Source organism: Geotrypetes seraphini, chromosome 5 (genome assembly GCF_902459505.1).
Source record: "Geotrypetes seraphini chromosome 5, aGeoSer1.1, whole genome shotgun sequence".
In the NCBI taxonomy this organism is placed as follows: Eukaryota; Metazoa; Chordata; class Amphibia; order Gymnophiona; family Dermophiidae; genus Geotrypetes; species Geotrypetes seraphini.
The window spans coordinates 178,002,135-178,022,330 of NC_047088.1; the positions used below are offsets into that span (position 1 = coordinate 178,002,135).

Genomic DNA, 20,196 nt, shown 5'->3' on the forward strand with positions numbered 1-20,196 from the left:
CAGAAGAGCATCTTCTGACTATCCCCTCCTTAAAAGTAATAAGGCACTAGGAGATCTACTATTTTTTCGGTTATAGCTCCTCAGCTCTGGAATAATCTACCAAATTACTTGCGTGGTGAAACCTCATTAGAAAAAATTCAAAGGTTTTAAAAAAAGTTTCCTGTATAAAGATGCATTTGAGACATAGGGCTCCTTTTACTAAGGTGCGCTAGCGTTTTTAGCGCACGCAGGAAATTACCGTGTGTTATGCTTCTAGAACTAACACTAGCTCAGTGCTGGCATTAAGGTCTAGCGCACGCATCATTGTAGCTCGTGCTATACTGCGCGTTAAAGCCCTAATGCGGCTTATTAAAAGGAGCCCATAGACAAGCTTACAGTTAAATTCTATATTTTATATCCTAATACCTAGTCTTAATCAGTCCTCATTCATAGATCTTAAAAAAAAAAATTATTTCTTTCTTTCTTTTTTCCCTTCCCCCCCTTATTTTCACTTCTTTACTTCTTTATCTTTATTTTTTGCACCCCCCCGATGTGTTACCCATAAATGTTTCTCCACTTTCTTTAATGATTGTAGTTCATCCCCCCCTCTCCTTCTGTATCAGTACTAAATTGGTGTGTATATATTTTATTTTGTAACAAACTGTCTTATGGTCTGTCCCCTATTTTTAACTTGTAATACGCTTTAAAATATTTGACATTGCGTGCATAACAAATTTTAATAAAACTTGAAACTTGAAAACTTGTTAACCAGATAAGTGCCACTGAAATAGGTGATTTATTCCCAAATAGGTGATTTAAACAGTCAGGAGTTTTTCTGGCAAGTTAAATCGGATTGAATATCAACCTCAAAATTTGTATTTCAGCTTCATTCACATTGTTGGCATTGTTTGATATTAAAGGAGCATAAACATTTTTATTTCTACAGGTGATGATCCATTAATAAATTCAAACAATATTAACCAAGCATTGGCATGACAGTTTTGTATACTTGCTGACATGCCATATGTAATAATACTGTAAAACACAATATGTTTCTCCACCGTTTGTTTTCACAGCAAAAAAAAAAAAATACAATACCTGCATTAATTTACATGCCAGATTACTTATGAGACATTAAACTTTCTAGTGTCATTATCAAAGTAATGATTTATCAAGTCTATTATCATATAATCAGCAGGCAATTACAAATGTGCCTTCTGGTGATAAATTGCAAAGTAAAGTATACCATGGAAGGCAAGCTGTGGCACCACATAAACACTTTGCTAACTTTATTGTATGTCTTTTATTTTTTTGAAACTATTATGAAATAAGGCAGGTTCATAGCAGTATACTCATAAAAGTTTATGGTTCCTGAAAGATAATTCTCCTATGTAAAGTACTACAATGTTATTGAATGCTGGAAATATTTTGTTGAATACATTTTCTTCTCTTGGAATATGTTTACAAACCATTTGAAGTGATTTAAAATAAATAAAAATGAACTATGTGGTCATCTTGTTCTTAGAGAAAATCTATCTATTAATGTTTATTGCAAGGGGGTGCTGAAAAGTTCTCAGCCCAAGATGAGAATGACGTGGATATGGTTCAATCAATGATCTGAAACAATGTCAAAATATATAACTTACCCCCCTCCCCCCCTCCACACACCTTTTACAGAACCATAGAATGTTTTTTAGCGCCGTCCGCAGAATTCCTATGAGCATCGGAGCTTTTACCGCCATGGTCAATGTTAAAAACTACATTACGGTTTTGTAAAAGGAGGGGGGGGAGGTTCAGTGTCTGCAAATTGGCACTTAAAAAATTAAGATACTATTTTCAGCTACAGTGGCAAAATAACTCTCAGAATTTAGGAAGTTGGTTGGTTGGACTGAGAACTTTTCAGCAGCCCCTTGTATACCACCTCTTCTGATCTGGGGGCATCCAAAGCAATATAGTATATAAGGAATGCATTATTCGTTCATATAGGACTCTTCTTCAAAAGTTACCATGAAAACATAAACTAAAATATATGAAATCAAATTAAAACACAAATGATCTCAAAGCTGGAGTGACCTTTGATGGCAGCTCCAGAGGTTGGCAAGTAAGATCAATGCCAAGCAGACTTCTATGGCCTGGGACCTGTACATGGCAAAGTTGGATCAGGATTAAGGCTGGAATGGGCTTCAACAGAAACTCATGTTTGGGAATTAGAATTGGTGCTGGGAAGACTTCTATGGCAGGGATAGCCTCTTTCAATTGAAAGGAAGCTTTGGAATGAGAGGGCATAGGTCGGATGAAGTTAAGAGGTGATAGGCTCTAGAGTAATCCAAGAAAATACTTTTTTACAGAAAGGGTGATAGATGCGTGAAACAGTCTCCCAGAAGAGGTGGTGGAGACAGAAACTGTGTTTGAATTAAGAAAGCCTGGGATAGGCACGTGGGATCTCTTAGAGAAAGGAAAAGATCATGGTTACTGCGGATGGGCAGACTAGATGGGCCATTTGGCCTTTATCTGCCATCATGTTTCTATGAGAATCAGAAATTACTATTACTACTTATCATTTATATAGTGCTACTAGACATACACAGTGGTGTACATCAAAACATAAAGAAGACTGTCCCTGCTCAAAAGAGCTTAAGTATGGGTCTGATTCTATATGTAGTGCCAAAAAACAACACCAACTAGAATGGTGCTTAGTGCAATTCTATAAAAAAGACATACACCATATAAAAATTGTGCTTAGCAGCCAAACAGATCACTAACTTTTCGGCACACCTATTTAGGCTAAGGAAAACCAGGCCTAAATGCCTGCGCCTAAGTTGTGCATGGATCAGGTTATTCTGTATCAGTGCACTTAACTTTTAGTGATGCCCACGATCCACCCATGCTCCTTCCTTGGCCATACCCTCTTGAGATTCGTACAGTAGAACTGACATACACCACTTTATAGAATGTGCCTACCAAGCTGTGCCTGTAACTTCTAATTAGTGTCAATTAGCATCAATTATGAGGTGTTAATTGCCAATTATCAGCACTAATTGGTCTTGTTAAACAATTAAGCTGTGCACACAAATCAGTTGTGCATTCAACTTATGGCACTATATACAGAATTTGGGGGTATATGCATATCATATCACATTCAAAGCATGTACTATGACTGCAAGTGCCTTATATATCTGTGGGGGAGGGGTAGCATCATAACATTTGGTTCTTGGTCCTGTTCTTTTTAACATTTTTTTAAAGCAATATTACTGAAGTGCTGACAGATAAGATTTGCCTCTTTGCTGATGATACCAAAATCTGCAAAAGACACCCCTGGTGGTGTGAATAACATGAAGAATGATTTATCTGTAAGCTGAATAAAGCACACAAATCTATCCTAGATATAGGAACTGGGTAGGGTATGAAAATAACCAGGATGATATTCTAAACAGGTTTTATATATACAGTACCAGTATCCACTAGAAAAGGTTCAAAGAAGAACGGCCAAGATGGTAAAGGGGATGAAACTCCTTTACCATCAATTTTGTAGATTGAAATCTACAAAATTGTGAGTGGTGTAGAATGGGTACAAGTGGATCGATATTTTTACTGCATCAAGATTTGCAAAGACTAGGGGACACTCGAAGTTACAGAGCATTACTTTTAAAACCAATTGGACAAAATATTTTTTTTCACTCAGAGAATAGTTACGCTCTGGAATGCTTTGCCAGAGGATGTGGTGAAAGCGGTTAATATGGCTGGTTTTAAAAAAGGTTTGGACAAGTTCCTGGAGGAAAAGTCCATAGTCTGCTGTTGAGAAAGATATGGGGGAAGCCACTGCTTGCCCTGGATCGGTGGCATGGAATGCTGCTACTATTTGGGGTTTTGCCAGGTACTTGTGATTTGGATTGGCTTCTGTGAACACGGGATACTGGGCAAGATGGACCTTTGATCTAACATAGTAAGGCTATTCCTATGTCCTTATGACTATTCACACATGTATGCCATTATTATAATCATAAACTCAAATAATTGGTGCCTATGTGTTAAACAGACAAGTAGTGGAGATGTGCCAGAAGAACAGGTATGCTGATTAATTTCAACACTCTGCTTTATTCATTCATTAAGTCGACATGTACATGTTTCGGCTGGAATGGCCTGCATCAGGAGTCTTCTGAATGATATGTCATACTATGTAATTTATCCTTAAAAGACACCAAAATATAAGCTGACCGTGCCCTAGGACAATGCAGGAAAGTTAACTTCTTAGACTCCATCAAAAATATAGAAACCTCAAATCTATAAGATAAGGAGCACCCTCAGCGTGAGTTTGAAAACTGAGGGTACTCCTTATCTTAAAAATTTAGATCAATAACTTCCATAAACAGGGTTTTATCAATAATTTACATAAACTGAGACTGTGAAAATGGCTGGAATAAGGCACTAAAATTCCTTGTGCACCATTTTGAATGAAGAGAGAAAAATAGCCCCTGAATTCATGCACATACGCACAATTAAACATCCAGCTACTTTGCAAGATGGTACAGCATGTTAAAAATTCAAACTTTTTGCTTCCTTCCTTAATTTATTGTTCACTACTAAAAATACTGCCGTTGCCTAAGACGTATGTCACAGCAAATTTCCATTATCACCCTGGAGATGTGGTACTTTCTTTATTAGGCTTTTTAGGATCTGACTGAGTGACCTTGTTTGGTAGAAAGACACAGATGGAGACTGTCAGTAAATCTTGTTAATGTTACAGGTATTCCTACTGTTAAATGAGTGTTGCACCTGATACCAACATGTTTATTCCTAGCAAACAACCCAACTCCATTTCCAGCACCGGCCTCTTTAGCATCATGTTTGTTAGAGCTTTTATGTGTACAGTCATTTCTTTCTTGTTCAAGAAAGTGGTAGGCTATGATGCTCATTTTCAAAGCACATAGACTTACAAAGTTTGACAGTAACCTGTGTAACTTTGTAAGTCTATGTGCTTTAAAAATGAGCCTCTATAACTCTAAACATCATTTGCGCTTGTATGTATAGTTCTTTTAAAAAAGGAAAGTGAATGAATCATTTGCACATTGCTTTTAAGAAGGCCAATATATAATGCATCATAGCAACAACAGTTATCAATAAGCAAGTAGAGAAACATAGAAGATGTTGGCAGAAAAGGACACTTGATCCATTCAGGGATCTAAATGTCTTGGCTGCCTGAGAAGCAGGCAGTGGGGCAGAACAACTTTCTGTCTGGGTAGAAGAAACTGCAGTTTAAGAGCCCAAGAATGACATAAACAGTTGCAGGGAGGCAGAAATGCTGGTCAGATGCTCCATCTGCTAAGGCCTGATATGAGGGCCTGTTGGGTAGGCAGTCTTTCATGGTTCCCATATACACCACCAGCTCATGGGTGAGAGAAACCAATCTCCTTCTTGCTCCCTCTTCTTCAAGTCCTTCCACTCTTCTTCTTCCTCCTCTTCTGTGGTCTCATCAATATGAAAAAATAGTGATGGTGATTCCAGGGGTTATTCTTCTGACCCACATGGTCAGTCTGCTCCTCTGATGGATTCTTCACTGTGGCCTTCTCTCTTCCTGCTGCCCTCAAGTGGTGTCTCCTCCTTATACCCTTAAGTTGTGTTAAGTCTTGCTGTCTGGAGGTGCTTGCCCATGGTTCCCCTGTAGAGATTGCAAGTAACAGAATGCATGGGCATTAGAACGGGGGAGCTATGGGTGTTATGGCACCCCCCAACAATCTCCCCATCCCCTGCTACCACTGCTGCTGTTTAAGCAGTACCAAAACAAAGATAAAGGGGTTGCAGGGCCACTCTATTCATCCTTGTGGCTGACGGTTCTGCCCCGGAACTGAAAGTGATATCAGAAGGGGGCAGAGATGGCAGCCACGAGGATGAATAGAATGGTCTCATAATGCCTTTATCTTTGTTTTATCGCTGTGAGAGAGAGGGGGAAGGAGGGAGGGAGTCAGGCAATGGATGGAAAATGGGAGAGAGGATGAAAGGTGATGATAGAAAAGGTGAGAGAGTGTGTCAGGTGCTGGATGGAAGGGATGAAAGGAAATCAGGTGCTGGAGGGAGGTGGAGGGGAGAGAGGTGTCAGGCACTGGATGGAAGAGCAGAGAGAGAGGTCATGCATTAGATGGAAGGGGAGAGAGAGGGGGCATATGCTGGATAGAAGGGGGAGAGGAATCAGACACTGAATAGAAGGGAGGAGGGGCAGATGCTGGATGGAAGGGGATAAAGGAGATCAGGCATTGGATGGAAGAGGAGGGGAAAGAGGGGGGTCAAGTAATGGAATGGAAGGGGAGGGGAGAGAGAGCGGTCAGGCACAGGATTTAAGGGAGGAGAGAGAGGATGCAGCTGCTGGATGGAAAGGGAATACAGAGGGGCAGATGCTTGATAGAAGGGGAGAAGAAGCAGATGCTGAATAGAAGGCAGAAGAGGAGGCAGATGCTGGATGGAAGAGTGAGAGAGGATTTAAGACTGAATAGAAAGGGGGAGATAAGAGGTCAGGCACTGGATGGGAGGGCGATGGAAGAGGAAGTTGCCTCTTGTGCCAAAAAAAATAATTTTATTTTTTAATGTGTGGATAAAAAAACAACAACTGTGGACTGTACAGTAGGAAATAAAATCTGGAAAGAGGCAGAAAAATAAATTGAAGAAAGCTGAGTGGTAAAGGAGAAGAAAGGAGAGACAAATGACAAATTGACAGGAAAGTACTAGGTGTCATACTGGACTCAACTTTATCCCTTGAACCACGAGTTTCAAATCTCTGGAGGAAAACCTTTTTTTCCATGAGATAGCTAAGACTCATAAGGCTCTACTTTCATGAGCTTCACCATCCTTGTACAAAAGCTAGTTTTGTCACAACTTGACTACTGCAACTTCCTCTACATAGGTATCAACACAACACTGACCTGCAAACCAGTAGATTCATCTTCAGGTTGAAAAATATGATCCAATTTCTACCTACCTGAGACAGCTACATTGGCTACCCATCAATACTAGAATACACTTCAAGATATTATGTATAATCTTCCGCAACCTTCATGGAAATTCTGCCACACCACTCATAGACTTATTCAATCCCTTATGGCCCTGCATGAACAAAAATCTCAGTAAACTTCAGTTGAACTATCTCTCAACTAAAGGACTCAAGCACAAATGTACCTATAACACCATGTTTACATACACTGGTGCAAAAATTTGGAACAACCTTCACATAACCAGATCTGAATCAAACTACCTCACATTCGGAAAGAAACTAAAGACTTATTTCAACGACTCCTTATTCACTCAATAAATCTGACCAGTACATCCACAAATCAACTTATAACCTCTACTGGACCATGTGCACAGTTCAACCACCTGACGATGGACTATAACAGACAATCTCTACCTCATAGCACCTCTCAATGTACCTTCCTTAGCATCCTGGAAAACAATAAATTATTTCTCTTTTAAAATTGCACTGTAAGGAAATATCTTTCTCATAGTGTCCTTCTCAAATTGTACTAGCTCTCCTCTGTTGTATTGTACCCCTGTCAAAGCTGTATTGTAATGTACCACTAAGAGCCTAGTATACTATACTAAATTGTATAGACCTAAAAACTCAATAACATAAAACAGGAATACATCTTCAACCAACACTTTTATGAGGCAAAATAATAGGTCTCTTAGAAAGCTGGCTCCTTAAAGATGCTTTCCACTGAGCTGCTTGAATTCTATAAAACTCAAACACCCTACAGTGGACTAAAATCTTCTAAATAAAAATTAAGTGGGTAACTATTCCCATCCTACTGTTTTAACCACGAGGATAACAAACAGAGAAGGTAAACAACAGGGACTTAAATTGCCTATACACTAATGCTAGGAGCCTAAGAACCAAAATGGGGGAGCTAGAAGTTATAGCCAATAAGGAGGACCTAGACATAATTGGAGTCACAGAGACATGGTGGTCCGAGGACAATAAATGGGATGTGGTCCTACCAGGGTACAAACTCTATAGGAGGGACAGGACACATAAGAAGGGTGGAGGAATAGCGCTATATATAAAGGACTCCATTCCTTCAACCAGGATGGAAACAACAGTAAGGGCGGACGGCTTGGAATCATTATGGGTAAAGCTGACAGGAGGAAATGGAGCAGACATAAAATTGTGACTGTACTATTGCCCACCAGGACAACTGGAGGCAAACGACCAGGACCTGGAGGCTGAATTGAGGCAGGTATGTAAAAGCGGAAGTGTGTTGGTGATGGGGGATTTCAACTACCCTGGGATAGACTGGAGCATTGGACATTCAAATTACACGAGAGAAACATAGTTCCTGGAGGCAGTGAGGGACTGTTTCATGGAGCACCTGGTCACGAAACCAACAAGAGGAGATGCCACCCTTGACCTAATCCTCAACGGGCTAGGGGGACCCGCAAAGGAGGTGGTAGTACTAGCGCCACTAGGAAACAGCGATCACAACATGATCCAGTGCAAGCTAGAAATGGGAACATCAAAAGTGAAAAGAACTACAACAGCACTCAATTTTAGAAAAGGAAATTACGAGGCCATGAGGAAAATGGTGGCAAAGAAACTCAGCAACAGCTCAGGGAAGATGGATACCGTAGAGGAAGCCTGGGCCCTATTCAAGGGCACGGTGCACGAAGCACAAAACCTGTATGTCCCCAGGTTTAGGAAAGGGTGCAAAAAAAAATAAAAAATCGAACCAAAAACCCGGCATGGATAACAAATGCAGTGAGAAAGGTGATAAGTGACAAGAAAACATCATTTAGAAAATGGAAAAAGGACCAAACTAAGGACAACCAGAAGGAGCACAAAAGGCACCAAAAGGACTGTCACCGAGTGGTTAGGAAAGCAAAAAGAGAATATGAGGAGAGACTGGCGGGGGAAGCAAAAAACTTCAAACCATTCTTCAGGTATGTGAAGGGGAAACAACCAGCCAGGGAGGAAGTGGGACCTTTGGACGATGGAGACAGGAAGGGAGTGGTTAAGGAGGAGAAAGAGATAGCTGACAGGTTAAACAAGTTCTTCTCATCAGTCTTCACAAGAGAGGACACATCCAATAACCCGAGGAGAACATAAATGGAGACCATGATGAAAAGCTGATCCAACTAGAAGTAAGCAAAGAGGATGTTCTCAGACAGATAGACAGACTGAAGAGCGACAAATCACCAGGTCCAGACGGCATCCACCCAAGGGTATTAAAGGAACTGAGAAATGAAATAGCGGAAACACTACGCCAAATTTGTAACCTATCCTTGAAAACTGGGGAGATCCCAGAGGACTGGAAAATAGCCAATGTCACGCCCATCTTTAAGAAGAGATCAAGGGGTGACCCGGGAAACTACAGGCCGGTGAGCTTGACCTCGGTTCCGGGAAAGATGATGGAAGCACTGGTCAAGGACACAATCTACAAACACATAGAAAACAATGGACAACTGAAGGTGAGACAGCACGGCTTCTGCAAGGGAAGGTCATGCCTCACGAACTTACTGTATTTCTTTGAGGGAATAAACAGCCAGGTGGATAAAGGGGAATCCATAGACATCATTTACCTTTTCTTCCAAAAGGCCTTCGACAAGGTACCTCACGAAAGATTGCTTAGGAAGCTGTGGAGCCACGGGGTGCAGGGGGATGTCCACCGATGGATTAAACACTGGCTGGCAGGCAGGAAACAGAGGGTTGGAGTAAAGGGCCATTACTCAGACTGGCAATGGGTCACGAGTGGAGTTCCACAGGGGTCGGTGCTGGGACCGCTCCTGTTCAATATATTTATCAACGACCTGGAGACAGGGACGAAATGTAAGGTTATTAAATTTGCTGATGACACCAAACTCTGCAGCAGGGTTAGAAACACGGAAGACTGCGAAGACCTGCAAAGAGACCTAACGAGACTGGAAGAGTGGGCAAAAAAGTGGCAGATGAGTTTTAACATAGAGAAATGCAAGGTCATGCATGTAGGGAAAAAGAACCCGATGTTCAGCTACAAAATTGGAGGATCACTGCTAGGAGTGAGCAACCTTGAAAGAGACCTGGGGATGATGGTGGACACAACATTGAAACCATCAGCACAATGTGCGACAGCCTCAAAGAAAGCGAACAGAATGTTGGGTATCATTAAAAAGGGTATCACGACCAGGACGAAGGAAGTCATCATGCCGCTATATCGTGCAATGGTGCGCCCACATCTGGAGTACTGTGTCCAGTACTGGTCGCCGTACCTCAAGAAGGACATGGCAGTACTTGAGGGGGTCCAGAGGAGAGCAACTAAAGTGGTAAATGGTATGGAAAACTTTTCATACGCTGACAGGTTGAAAATGCTGGGGCTGTTCTCCCTGGAAAAGCGGAGACTTAGAGGAGACATGATAGAAACCTTCAAAATCCTGAGGGGCATAGAGAAGATGGACAGGGACAGATTCTTCAGACTGTGGGTAACCACAAGTACAAGGGGTCACTCGGAGAAATTGAGAGGGGACAGGTTTAGAACAAATGCGAGGAAGTTCTTTTTTACCCAGAGGGTTGTGGACACATGGAACACACTTCTGGAGGTTGTGATAGGCCAGAGCACACTACAGGGTTTCAAGGAAGGTTTAGATAGGTTCCTAAAGGATGAGGGGATTGAGGGTTACAGAGAGATGTAGAGGTAGGTTACAGAAATGGTCAGGAACCACTTCACAGGTCACAGACCTGATGGGCCGCCACGGGTGCGGGCCGCTGGGCGTGATGGATCTCTGGTCTGACCAGTGGTGGCAACTTCTTATGTTCTTAATTGTAATTAAACCTGTCTTCCTCTTGTGTCCTGTAGTGTCATAGTTTTAGCAATTGTGTGGGTTTTTTTGTTTTCTACCCTGATTTTATCACTATTTGTAAATCGCATTGTATTATAATATTGCAATCAAATCAAATTTTTAAATAAATTTGAAACATATACATGCTAAGGATAATTTTTGAATACATTCATATATAGAGGAAAATCTCAATCATTGTAACAGGCCAAAATCAGCTAACAACAAAAGTAGGAAAAAGCCTCAGAACCCCATCACCCCCTTCTTGAGATCAAGTGGTGAAGAAAACCTCATTTGCATAAAAAACCTCTTTTGTCAAAGCTGATTATAAAGCCTTGTGCAATGCATTAATTACAAAACTATTTTATAAAAATTCAACTCTAATGCAGATAAACTTCCATGATGGAGCAGACTAAGGGCTCCTTTTACTAAGGTGCGTTAGGGCCTTAATGCGCGGAATAGCGTGCGCTAAATTGCCACGCATGCTAGACTTTAACACCAGCATTGAGCTGGCGTTATTCTAGAAGCATACCACGCGGTTTAGCGCATGGTAATTTTGTGCATGCGCTAAAAACGCTAGCGCACCTTAGTAAAAAGAGCCCTAAGTTACTTATTTCAATGCAGCGTGCTTGGGAACACTGACAATGGCCAGCATTTCACTGGCGTATGTATTCCAGCTGCCTCAGGGTATAGAAACATAGAAACATGATGGAAGATAAAGGCCAAATGACTCATCCAATCTGCCCATCCGCAGTGACCATTATCTCTTTCTCTGTCCGAGAGATCCCACATGTTTATCCCAGGCTTTCTTGAATTCAGACACAGTCTCTGTCTCTAGCACCTCTTCCTGGAGACTGTTCTACGCATCTGCCACCCTTTCTGTAAAAATGTATTTCCTTAGATTACTCCTAAGCTTATCACCTCATAACTTCATCCTATTCCCTCTCATTCCAGTGCTTCCTTTCAAATGAAGGAGACTACATCTGGGGGCCAGAGGGAAAATATCACATGGACAGGGGGTCAGGGGAGAGAAATAGCATGGACACTGAAGGAGACAGAGGCAATAGCAAGGGTGACAAAAGCAAGATTGAAGGCAAGACTGAAGGGGTCAAAGGCAAGATTAAAGGCAGGATTGAAGGGGAGAAAGGCAAGATTGAAGGGGTCAAAGGCAAGATTGAAGAGAACAAAGGCAGGTTTGAAGGGGACAAACTATCTCAGTCAGAAAACCCTCCATGCAAACGGAAAGAACAGAAAGAATGGACAGCCATGTATGCTAATGCCCGGAGCTTAGGCAACAAAATATTGGAACTGGAAGCGGAAATGAGAAATGCCGACCTGGATGTAGTGGTGATATCAGAAATATGATTCTCAGAGTCTTATGGATGGGATATGGTCAAACCGGGATATAACTTACTCCGCTGAGACAGAGAAGGCAAATCAGGAGGAGGGGTAGCTCTATACATTAGAGATGACATCAAAGTTACCAAAATCACAGACATCAAGTATACAGGAAAATCCCTCTGGGTGAACCTAGCCAGGGGCAATAACAAATGCCTGTATCTTGGCGTCGTATACAGACCACCTAGACAAAAGGAGGACGCAGATAACGAACTAATGGAAGACATTGAGACCATCACAGTGTGTGGGGACACAGTGCTGGTGGGAGACTTTAATATGCTCGATGTGGACTGGAACAAACCTTCTGCTACATCCAGTGGCAGCAAGAGGCTACTAGCCTCCATGCGAGGAGCATGCCTCAAGCAGATGGTACTGGAACCCACCAAAGACCAGGCAATCCTGGACCTGTTGCTCACCAACGGAGACAGTGTCACAGGGGTATCGGTGGGTGACACCTTGGCATCCAGCAACCACAACATGGTTTGGTTCCGCCTCCAAAAAGGAACCACTATGTCAAAGACATTGACTAAAGTCCTAAATTTTAAAGGAACTAACTTTCAGGGCATGGGGGACTACGTCTACAAAGTGCTGCAAAACTAAAGTGTGACGGACAATGTAGAGGAACTATGGTCTATTCTGAAGTCTACCCTGCATGAAGCAACTAACATTTACATAAAAACAGTGAGCAAACGACACAGAAACAATAGACCACAGTGGTTCTCCATGGAGATCTCAGAACTAGTAAAGCAAAAAAAGAAAGCTTTTCGTTACCTACAAACAATTACAACGTCCGGAAGCTAAAGAAATCTATCTGGCTAAATCCAGAAAAGTTAAAACGACAGTCAGAGAGGCCAAACTCAGGATGGAAGAAAACATAGCTAGGTAGGTAAAGAAAGGGGAGAAATCCTTTTTTAAATACGTTAGCGACAGGAAGAAGAACACAAGTGGAATTGGGCGCCTAAAAAAACCTGACGGCAGCTTTACAGACTCGGATGCAGACAAGGCAGAAATACTCAATAGCTACTTCTGCTCAGTCTTCACCTGCGAAACGCTGGGATCCGGTCCTCAAATACAAAGGGAAGTTCGAAGGACCCATTCTGGGACATGGAAATTACTGCAAGCGAAGTCTACCAAGAGCTATCAAAATTAAAAGTAAACAAAGCTATAGGCCTGGACAATCTACACCCTAGAGTACTTCGAGAATTGAGTGACGTCCTGGCAGAGCCGTTAGCCGGGCTATTCAAACTTTCCCTTAGCAAGAGAAAAGTACCCCTGGACTGGAAAACTGCCAACGTTATCCTGCTCCACAAAAAGGGATGCAGGTCAGAAGCTGAAAATTATAGACCGGTGAGTCTCACATCAATAGTGAGTAAACTCATGGAAAAGTTGATTAAGAACAGTTTGGACATTTTTATGGACGATGAAAGATTAAGGGATCCTCACCAGCATGGCTTTACAAAGGGAAGGTCTTGTCAATCCAACCTGATAAGCTTCTTTGACTGGGTAACAAGAAAACTGGATGGGGGTGAGTCCCTGGACATCGTGTATTTGGACTTTAGCAAGGTTTTTGATAGTGTTCCACACCGGAGGTTACTGAACAAGATGAAATCATTAGGACTAGGAGAAACACTGACAGCATGGGTACAAGACTGGTTAAGCGGCAGACTTCAAAGAGTAATGGTAAATGGTATTCCATCAAAAACATCGAAAGTGACAGTGGAGTGCCACAGGGCTTGGTCTTGAGCCCAATGTTATTTAATATCTTTGTAAGGAATCTGACTAAGGGACTTCGAGGCAAAATTACATTATTTGCCGATGACGCTAAACTATGCAACATTGTGGGTAGGGCAACAGAACCTGACAGCGCAACCAGGCCCAGCACTATGGAGCAGGACCTGCTTTTATTGGAAAAATGGTCCAGTACTTGGCAATTAAACTTTAAAGCCAAAAAAATGCAAGGTAATGCATCTTGGGAGCAGAAATCCATGCAGAACATACACCTTGAATGGGGAAAACTTAACTAGAACTACTGCAAAAAGAGACCTGGGAGTTCTCATCTGGAAAGATATGAAAGCTGCCAATCAGGTGGAGAAAGCGTCAGCAAAGGCTAGACAAATGCTGGGTTGCAACAGAAGAAGCTTTGTCACACGAAAGCCTGAAGTCATACTACCGTTATACAGAGCCATAGTGAGACCTCACCTGGAGTACTGTGTTCAGTTTTGGAGGCCACATTATCAAAAGGATGTGAAGAGAAGAGAGTCATGTGATGAGAAGAGAGTATGGCCACTAGGATGGTCTCAGGACTGAAAGACAACCTTTAAGAGAACGTCTGACCAGATTGCGCTTATATTCTCTCGAAGAGGGCAGAGAAAGGGGGGACATGATAGAAACATTCAAATACATCACGGGTCGCATTAAAGTGGAAGAAGAAATCTTTTTTCTAAAGGGTCCCACGGCGACAAGAGGGCATCCGCTGAAACTTAACGGGGGGAAGATTTCATGGTGACACCAGGAAATACTTCTTCACCAAACGGATTATTGATCGATGGAATGATCTTCCATGCCAGGTGGTCGAGGCCAGTAGCGTGCTCGACTTCAAGAATCGATGGGACAAACAGGGGGGGCACCACAGAGCTATGCCAAAAAGATGGATACCCCAGGGAGGAGGGTTCGAATTGATTAAGTGGGCAGACTTGCGGGAAGGAGGGTTCTGGAGTGACCAGACTTGTTGGGCCGCCGGCCCTTTTCTGCCGTCATACTCTATGTTTCTATGACTTGCCTCATGCATATTTACATCACGTAGGTATTTAAACATCTCTATCATATCTCCCCTCTCCCGCCTTTCCTCCAAAGTATACAGATTGAGATCTTTAAGTCTGTCCCTATACACCTTATGATGAAGACCATGCACCATTTTATAATAATAATAATAATAATAATAATAAATATAGTAGCCTTCCTGTGGACCGACTCCATCCTCAATATTCTAAATGAGGTCTCACCAAAGTCTTATACAGGGGCATCAATACCTCCTTTTTCCTACTGGCCATACCTCTCCCTAGGCACCCTAGCATCTTTCTAGCTTTCGCCGTTACCTTTTCAATCTGTTTGACCACCTTAAGATCATCACATACAATCATACCCCAAGTCCCACTCTTCTGTCGTGCACATAAGTTCTTCACCCCCTAAACTGTACCGCTCCCTTGACTTTTTGTAGCCCAAATGCATGACCTTGCATTCCTTAGCATTAAATTTTAGCTGCAAATTTCAGACCATTTTTCAAGCTTCGCCAGGTCTTCCTTCATGTTATTCACAGCATCCTGGGTGTCTGCCCTATTGCAGATTTTGGTATCATCCACAAAGAGACATATCTTATCTGACAGCCCTGCTGCAATATCGTTTATAAAAAGAACAGGCCCAAGAACTGAATCTTGAGGCACACCACTAGTAACATCCCTAGAGCAATCTCCATTGACCACTACCCTATGTTGCCTTCCACTCAACCAGTTCTTGACCCAGCCCGTCACTTTGGGACCTGTCCTGAGGGCACTCAGTTTATTTATTAGACGTCTGTGTGGAACAATGTCAAAGGCTTTGTTAAAATCTAAATACACCACATCTAGCGCACTCTCTGGTCACCCAGTTAAAGAAATTGATCAGATTTGTCTGACAAGACCTACCTCTAGTGAATCCATGTTGCCTCCGGTCCTGTAATCCACAGGATTCCAGAAACTCCAGTGTCTCCCTTATTCTTGATACATGTGATGTTTTGCTTCTGCCACATGACTAAATGCCAGAGCCCAATATCCTTTGCCAGTATTGCTTTAAGGGAGACAAAAATAGAAAAAGCATAAAGCACTGGAGCACTGAACAATAGTAACAATTTTGTAAAACCTAGATGATCCCCAGAGTATGTACAAATCCTATCTTACATGTTAGCATATATAAGCGTGCTTTGAAAAAATATTAGGGCGCCTTTTACAAAGCCACAGTAGAGGTTTCTACTGCCGGCCGGCAAGGTAAACGCTCTGACGCTCATAGGAATTCTATGAGTGTCGGAGCATTTACCTCACAAGCCCACAGTAGAAACCTCTACCACAGCTTTGTAAATCCATGTTTAGATATTTATGCAATATAAAATACATGCCTTTTTTTAGCATGTCTAAAATGGTTTATGCACATCTAACATACGAGAAGTATCATAATTTCCTCTGAAAATTGATCCCCCAATTTTTTAAGCAGCAATAAATTGGTGATTATGTCAAAAACATCAGAAAATTTGCAAATTAATTTCTCATAGGCTTTAACCAAAGAATCTCTCTGCAAGATACATTAGCTGTTCCCTCATTTTCTGGTCCAGCACCATATTGTTGCACTTAAGGAAAATAAAAACAGTAGGAACACTGCTTCATTATAAATTCCTACTTAAATTTTGTGGTGAAAAATTTGTAGATATGAATTTTCTGCAAATATTTTCTACCCACTTAAAAAGTCAGATTCTCACTGTTTTCACTTCTGTTGCAAATGTTATGTAAATCTCTAAGCAGGATCTATTTGCAAGGGCTTTGTGATAGCTCCTGAGCTAGATGGAGCTGTTTCACTGTGATCAATGTAATATATGTTGCTGATGAGTAAATGAAGGCCTGTTTACAATGACCCATTTGTACCTTGAGGAGTTCTTTGATATTGGTTTGCTTTGAAAGTATGTTATCCATCTGGATAATCTTTGGTCTCAAGAGCTAAATACATGTGGCATTCTCTTCCACAAATGTTTTAAAGATTTATGAAAATTCACAAGCTGTTTGTGTTTATGCCACAGGTTGGGAAGGTAATTTAGATTTAAACTGATCAGAAGCATGTGTTCCACTGTGACAAAGGTTACATAAAATTGCAACTCTGAATTCCATTTTTACTTAGTTTACAAGACTGGGCAAAGTCTAAGCTCCAGTTTTTCTTTTCAAAAATGGAAAATGGCATAAATTTTAAAAATGAAGGGCCCCAAAACAATGAGTTCAGAAAGGGTATCCAGATTAGAGAAAGTACCAACTTAGAAAATCTGGAAGTGACTGTGAGTGGTTCTTGAGTCCTAGCTGCAGTTTGGGCTGGATTTATACCAATAAAAGTGAGCAAAATAAATGATGCATGTTAAAACATTTCTCCCTTATTTGGTCAGCAAAATTTTGAGATTGTAGGCTTCCAGCTTAATTAGAAATAGCTTTTACTATGCTGTGAGACAATAAACCTTGCTGGGTTTTTTTTTTTAATTTTTTTTAACCTTCTATTTAACACTAGTCTTTAAGCCCGTTACATTAGCAGGTGCTAGAATAGATGTGTGTGTGTCTGTCTTTCTTTCTTTCTCTCCCTCTCCTTGGCAGCTTTCTGTCTGTCTGTCTTTCTTTCTTTCTGTCTCTCTCTCTCCTTGGCCGCTATATGTCTGTCTGTCTTTTTTTGCTGTCTGTCTCCTTGGCCGTTGTTTGTCTGTCTTTTTTTCTGTGTGTCTCTCTCTCCTTGTCCACTGCTGGGTTTTTTTTTTTTTGTTTTTTTTCTTTCAATTTCTCTCCCTGTCCCCCTGTCCTTCTGTTTGTGTCTTTCACTCCCACCCACCTGTCTTTCAGTGTGTCAGTCTGTCAATGTCCCGTCTGTGGTGTTTTTTTTTTTCTTTCAATCTCTCTCCCAGTCAATTATCGTGCCCCATCCTATCTTTTTTTTATGTCATGCGTTGTGTTGGGAAGGGCAACCGGCACACAGTAATCACTGCTGGATTAGGTTAAACTGCTACTCGAAGCAAATCGTCATGCACGCACACGCCGAACATGCGCATGCACCGAACGCGCATGTACTGCACACTTTACAATTTTTTGCTGGCCACGGAGCTACGGACGCACAGAGCCATGAAGATTGAAGTATGCATGCGCGCTAAGGTTATTATTATATAGGATAACCATCACAACGAGAGTTCTGGCAAAGAGCAATAAACTTCAACTCCCTCAAAAATCTGAAACATGTTAATGCTGAGTATCTCCTAGGTATCTCTGTTACAGGTTAGGAATCTCAGTAATAAACTGGGGCTATGAGCATTGCCTTCACTGTATCTCAGTCTCAGCTCAAGAGCATAAAACAGGTTTTAGAAATAAACTCGGGTTTGTTTGATTTTTTTGCCAGGTAGCACATAGTACTATTACTGCAGCATTATGTACTGTAGGCACAGATTTTCATGTTCCTGGAAATTTAAAAGATTGCCTGCTTGTAAAAAAAACCTAAACAAAAAACCTACGCAACACAAATAATCTATTCTGGGCTCCTTTTATCAAGCAGTGGTAGAGAGGTTTACTGCAGGCAGGTGAGGTAAATGCTGCGACACTCATAGGAATCGAATGAGCATTAGAGCATTTACCTTGCTGGCCCGCAGTAAAACTCTCTACTGCTGATTGATGGAAACCAGCATATATTTGTTAAACACAAATAAACTCACAAAAATATTCACGCTGATCAGGTATATCAAGTCATAAGAACATAACTCTTGCAATTGCTGCATCCTAATCAGACGGGATTTAGACATCACCATAGCACAGAACTTTCACTGATTGGTATGACTACTTCCATTCAATACTTTCTAGATCATCACCAATCAACCCTATTAATTTCTATTGATCTTTCTGCAGCTTTCGACACGATCGATCATCAGCTTCTCCTTGGCAGACTTCACTCTATCGGCATTTCTGACCAAGTTCTTTCCTGGTTTACATCTTATTTATCAGATCGTACTTCTGCTGTTTTCTTTAAAGACTCAACCTCAAACTTTTCTTTAACTACTCACGGTGTTCCTCAAGGATCCATTCTTTCTCCTTTATTATTCAATATCTTTCTTGCTCCGTTAATTACTTTGTGTCAATTCGTGGGTTTTCAAGTTTATGCATATGCAGACGATATCCAGCTTCTGCATTCAATTGATACCAATAAAATGTCTGATATCCAAGAGATCAACGAAAAACTTGACCTAGTTTATCACTGGTTAAATGCAAACAAATTGGCTCTCAATATAAAAAAATCCAATATTATGTTATTCCCATGGAAAGAAAGTTCCACTCTCATTGCTCCTATTACTATAGAAAATATCCCATTGCAATTAGTAAACAATATAAAAATTTTAGGGGTTACTTTTGACACCAAACTTAATTTTCATGATCACATCAGTACTATTATTAAAACTACCTTTTACAGACTACGTAAGATTCGAGCAATTTCAAAATTTCTATGCCCCAAATCTTTAAATATTCTTATTCACTCGTTGGTAATAGCGAAATTGGACTACTGCAATGCACTCTTTAAAGGGATAGCATTAAATGAGATCAAACGTCTCCAAATTATTCAAAACGTCTCTATTAAACTTATAACTAACTCTAGAAAGTTTGATCATGTTACTCCTCTTTTAATAAAAGCACATTGGCTCCCAGTCACTCATCGAATAACTTATAAACTCTGTCTACTCACCTTCAAGGCTTTACTCAATAAAACTCCAGCTTTTATCTATAAATTATTAATCCCATACAATCCGACTAGAACATTAAGGTCCAATGAGCAAAATTTACTAACCATTCCTTCACTCAAGATCATTAATACAAGACGGCAATTCATTTTTTCAGTAACTGCGCCACAGATTTGGAACGTCCTCCCAATCTATCTATGAAATGAGCATGATCTGGGAAAATTTAAAAGTAATTTAAAAACATTTCTTTTTAAAGCTGCATTTGGCATTTGATTTATTAATTTTTAAACTGTTGTTTTAAATCTTAAATTTTACTGTTACATACCTTCCCAATGTTTTTTTCCTTTGTTTGTTCTACTTTTCTATCATGAATTGTATTTCACTTCCCCTTTTTACCTTTTGTTACGAATATGTTGAACTATTTCTAATATTATGTTATTATTCAAGTTTGATTTGTATTATATGTTTAATCTTTTTTAAAGTTTGTATTGTATTGTTTCCCTCTGAATGTATTTTAAATTGTACATCGCTTTGAATTATGA

General features: G+C 40.8%; 1 long non-coding RNA gene across 1 annotated transcript in view; it reads right to left on the reverse strand.

The window, feature by feature from the left end:
- Positions 1–4,352: 4,352 nt before the first annotated feature.
- LOC117361541 overlaps positions 4,353–20,196 on the reverse strand; it is a 49,056-nt gene continuing 33,212 nt past the window's right edge. Inside the window, exons 2-3 of the long non-coding RNA XR_004539682.1 lie at positions 15,849–15,990; positions 4,353–5,635 (exon numbers count right to left, since the gene is read on the reverse strand). This is a non-coding gene — a long non-coding RNA (uncharacterized LOC117361541). The remainder of the gene's footprint in view (positions 5,636–15,848; positions 15,991–20,196) is intronic.